This window comes from Schistocerca nitens, chromosome 7, assembly GCF_023898315.1.
Source record: "Schistocerca nitens isolate TAMUIC-IGC-003100 chromosome 7, iqSchNite1.1, whole genome shotgun sequence".
NCBI lineage: Eukaryota > Metazoa > Arthropoda > Insecta > Orthoptera > Acrididae > Schistocerca > Schistocerca nitens.
Window position 1 is genome coordinate 309,167,620 of NC_064620.1, and position 5,000 is coordinate 309,172,619.

General features: G+C 55.6%; 2 non-coding genes and 1 pseudogene across 2 annotated transcripts; all 3 read left to right on the top strand.

Moving 5' to 3' along the window:
• Nucleotides 1–2,043: 2,043 nt before the first annotated feature.
• LOC126197365 (small subunit ribosomal RNA) lies at nt 2,044–3,952 on the top strand. The gene has a single exon (XR_007539733.1). It is a non-coding gene; the product is annotated as a small subunit ribosomal RNA (ribosomal RNA).
• A 352-nt stretch (nt 3,953–4,304) lies between these two features.
• On the top strand, nt 4,305–4,459 carry LOC126196400 (5.8S ribosomal RNA). The gene has a single exon (XR_007538910.1). It is a non-coding gene; the product is annotated as a 5.8S ribosomal RNA (ribosomal RNA).
• A 188-nt stretch (nt 4,460–4,647) lies between these two features.
• LOC126197744 (large subunit ribosomal RNA) overlaps nt 4,648–5,000 on the top strand; it is a 4,806-nt pseudogene continuing 4,453 nt past the window's right edge.

A 5,000-nucleotide genomic window follows, 5' to 3' on the forward strand; every position in this document is an offset into this window, starting at 1 on the left:
TGCGCCTTAACCTAACCTATGTTGCGCCTTAACCTAACCTATGTTGCGCCTTAACCTAACCTATGTTGCGCCTTAACCTAACCTATGTTGCGCCTTAACCTAACCTATGTTGGGCCTTAACCTAACCTATGTTGGGCCTTAACCTAACCTATGTTGGGCCTTAACCTAACCTATGTTGGGCCTTAACCTAACCTATGTTGGGCCTTAACCTAACCTATGTTGGGCCTTAACCTAACCTATGTTGGGCCTTAACCTAACCTATGTTGGGCCTTAACCTAACCTATGTTGGGCCTTAACCTAACCTATGTTGGGCCTTAACCTAACCTATGTTGGGCCTTAACCTAACCTATGTTGGGCCTTAACCTAACCTATGTTGGGCCTTAACCTAACCTATGTTGGGCCTTAACCTAACCTATGTTGGGCCTTAACCTAACCTATGTTGGGCCTTAACCTAACCTATGTTGGGCCTTAACCTAACCTATGTTGGGCCTTAACCTAACCTATGTTGGGCCTTAACCTAACCTATGTTGGGCCTTAACCTAACCTATGTTGGGCCTTAACCTAACCTATGTTGGGCCTTAACCTAACCTATGTTGGGCCTTAACCTAACCTATGTTGGGCCTTAACCTAACCTATGTTGGGCCTGAACCTGCCCTCTTAATTGTTATATGAATCGAGAAATTCATGTAGCGTTGCCGAATCGCAACCCTCTCAACATAGATCAGCGCACGCACTCTCTGGTGTCCTGCGTATTGTTTCATGTTACGGTGCGTACCCTCACAACATGTTGCGAGTGTTGCGTTCTTTCCACATGGTCCCGCTATCCACTGTAATGTGTACTGCTATAGGATGTATATCGCCCCCCCCCCTCCCTGTCTCCTCTAGCTCGTCGGTCAGGTGTTTGCGTGTTTAATCAGCTTCGCAGCTGTGCAATGGCATTCGCATACGTACGCGGGCCATCTTTCACGTGTTCTCTCCTGCACACGTCGCAGCGTGTATGTGTGCTGATGTAGCGTGTCGTGACACTTAACAGCCAGGCATGCAAGACTCGTTGAATTAGCAAATGTAGATGGACGTCTACGTTTGCTGCCCACGTTACGCAAATGAACTGGAAATCCGTTGTTGAGCGGTTGTTCACGCTGCAGGTGAATCGTTGATAGCGACGATCGGTACAGCTATTAACCGGTTGCTTCAGCGACACCCGTCATACCCACGAACGTGAGTGGGCATGTGGGTATGAAGCGATACGCGGCGGTGGCTGGGTGGGACCGTCCCCGGCCGTTGCGGGGGCAGCGCCCGGCGTGCTGGCCGCGCGCTGCGTGGGCGCACGCGCTACAGCCGCCTGGTGGGGGCGCCCAGTGGCAGGCGCGCCGGCCGACTGGCGCGGCAGGCGGCGCAGCTGCGCGCCGGCGCACCCAGCGCGCGGCGCCGTGCGGCCAAAGTGGGTCCTCGCGGGCCCGGTGCGAAGCGCGGTGGACATCTGCAGTGTGCTGGTCCGATTGAGGACTGTGTGCGTTGAGGATGCGCCGCCGCCCGGCACTCGGCGCCGCGACGCCGTCTGCTGCTCGGTCGCCCCCGCGGTTCTCGCAGGTGGTTTGTATCGCAGCTGTGCGGATGTGTTGGCGCGTGCGCTGTGCTGGGAGAGTTCGCTTTGGCACCCAAGTGGGGCTCTGCCCCCCTGTGGCGCTGGCGTTGGAGCTGCCCGGTCACTGTTTGTGGCCGCGTGTTGTCTCCCGCCGGCAACACCACGACAGCACGCTCCCGGGCCTCTGTCGGCAGCGGCAAGCTCAGTTGGGAGCACGGGTGGTCGCACTGAAAGCGTCTACTCGCCTAACTCCGGGCGATTGCGCCTCTCTCGAACCCGACCAAGTACTTAGGACGGCGCTGCGCGCCGCCGGGACCTGAGAGGGTTTCGAGGTGTATCGTGCAGGGGAGCTCTGCCTCCTCCTGTTTGCAGAATAATTGAGCGGACGCTTGCGTGTTCGCGCGGGCCCCCGGGACACACTCCCGGGCGGCCGGCTGCTCAGCTCTAGTTGACGCAGCTCCCTGGTTGATCCTGCCAGTAGTCATATGCTTGTCTCAAAGATTAAGCCATGCATGTCTCAGTACAAGCCGCATTAAGGTGAAACCGCGAATGGCTCATTAAATCAGTTATGGTTCCTTAGATCGTACCCACGTTACTTGGATAACTGTGGTAATTCTAGAGCTAATACATGCAAACAGAGTCCCGACCAGAGATGGAAGGGACGCTTTTATTAGATCAAAACCAATCGGTCGGCTCGTCCGGTCCGTTTGCCTTGGTGACTCTGAATAACTTTGGGCTGATCGCACGGTCCTCGTACCGGCGACGCATCTTTCAAATGTCTGCCTTATCAACTGTCGATGGTAGGTTCTGCGCCTACCATGGTTGTAACGGGTAACGGGGAATCAGGTTTCGATTCCGGAGAGGGAGCCTGAGAAACGGCTACCACATCCAAGGAAGGCAGCAGGCGCGCAAATTACCCACTCCCGGCACGGGGAGGTAGTGACGAAAAATAACGATACGGGACTCATCCGAGGCCCCGTAATCGGAATGAGTACACTTTAAATCCTTTAACGAGTATCTATTGGAGGGCAAGTCTGGTGCCAGCAGCCGCGGTAATTCCAGCTCCAATAGCGTATATTAAAGTTGTTGCGGTTAAAAAGCTCGTAGTTGGATTTGTGTCCCACGCTGTTGGTTCACCGCCCGTCGGTGTTTAACTGGCATGTATCGTGGGACGTCCTGCCGGTGGGGCGAGCCGAAGGCGTGCGACCGCCTCGTGCGTGCTCGTGCGTCCCGAGGCGGACCCCGTTGAAATCCTACCAGGGTGCTCTTTATTGAGTGTCTCGGTGGGCCGGCACGTTTACTTTGAACAAATTAGAGTGCTTAAAGCAGGCAAGCCCGCCTGAATACTGTGTGCATGGAATAATGGAATAGGACCTCGGTTCTATTTTGTTGGTTTTCGGAACCCGAGGTAATGATTAATAGGGACAGGCGGGGGCATTCGTATTGCGACGTTAGAGGTGAAATTCTTGGATCGTCGCAAGACGAACAGAAGCGAAAGCATTTGCCAAGTATGTTTTCATTAATCAAGAACGAAAGTTAGAGGTTCGAAGGCGATCAGATACCGCCCTAGTTCTAACCATAAACGATGCCAGCCAGCGATCCGCCGCAGTTCCTCCGATGACTCGGCGGGCAGCCTCCGGGAAACCAAAGCTTTTGGGTTCCGGGGGAAGTATGGTTGCAAAGCTGAAACTTAAAGGAATTGACGGAAGGGCACCACCAGGAGTGGAGCCTGCGGCTTAATTTGACTCAACACGGGAAACCTCACCAGGCCCGGACACCGGAAGGATTGACAGATTGATAGCTATTTCTTGATTCGGTGGGTGGTGGTGCATGGCCGTTCTTAGTTGGTGGAGCGATTTGTCTGGTTAATTCCGATAACGAACGAGACTCTAGCCTGCTAACTAGTCGCGTGACATCCTTCGTGCTGTCAGCGATTACTTTTCTTCTTAGAGGGACAGGCGGCTTCTAGCCGCACGAGATTGAGCAATAACAGGTCTGTGATGCCCTTAGATGTTCTGGGCCGCACGCGCGCTACACTGAAGGAATCAGCGTGTCTTCCTAGGCCGAAAGGTCGGGGTAACCCGCTGAACCTCCTTCGTGCTAGGGATTGGGGCTTGCAATTGTTCCCCATGAACGAGGAATTCCCAGTAAGCGCGAGTCATAAGCTCGCGTTGATTACGTCCCTGCCCTTTGTACACACCGCCCGTCGCTACTACCGATTGAATGATTTAGTGAGGTCTTCGGACTGGTACGCGGCATCGACTCTGTCGTTGCCGATGCTACCGGAAAGATGACCAAACTTGATCATTTAGAGGAAGTAAAAGTCGTAACGAGGTTTCCGTAGGTGAACCTGCGGAAGGATCATTACCGACTAGACTGCATGTCTTTCGATGTGCGTGTCGTGTCGTGCAACACGCTACATGTACGGCTCGCAGTAGCCGTGCGCCGCGTGCGGGACCACGCGTGCTTCTCAAAACTAACGGAAAATGTTGTGTGGTACGAGCGCTGAAGCTCTGGAGCGGCTGGCCTGCGGCACCTGGCGCCTCGCGCTGGTTTTGAATGACGTTCGCCCGAGTGCCTGTCCGCTCCGGTGTGGAGCCGTACGACGCCCATCGGCCGTGAGGCCGTTGGACACAAGACACTGGAACAGGGGCCGTCGAACGCCTCAGTCCCGCCTATGCAACTGTTTTGAAAGAGACAGTGGAAACTGTAAAAAGATCACCCAGGACGGTGGATCACTCGGCTCGTGGGTCGATGAAGAACGCAGCAAATTGCGCGTCGACATGTGAACTGCAGGACACATGAACATCGACGTTTCGAACGCACATTGCGGTCCATGGATTCCGTTCCCGGGCCACGTCTGGCTGAGGGTCGGCTACGTAAATTGAAGCGCGCGGCGTTTGTCCCGCTTCAGAGACGTGGGAGTGTCATGCCGGCCTGTGGGGCCGGCCATGTCCCCTGAAACGAGCGATGCGCGCCTGTCGCCTGGCGGTTCGCATACCGGTACTGTCTCGGTAGCGTGCACAGCCGGCTGGCGGTGTGGCGTGCGACACCTCGTACAACGACCTCAGAGCAGGCGAGACTACCCGCTGAATTTAAGCATATTACTAAGCGGAGGAAAAGAAACTAACAAGGATTCCCCCAGTAGCGGCGAGCGAACAGGGAAGAGTCCAGCACCGAACCCCGCAGGCTGCCGCCTGTCGTGGCATGTGGTGTTTGGGAGGGTCCACTACCCCGACGCCTCGCGCCGAGCCCAAGTCCAACTTGAATGAGGCCACGGCCCGTAGAGGGTGCCAGGCCCGTAGCGGCCGGTGCGAGCGTCGGCGGGACCTCTCCTTCGAGTCGGGTTGCTTGAGAGTGCAGCTCCAAGTGGGTGGTAAACTCCATCTGAGACTAAATATGACCACGAGACCGA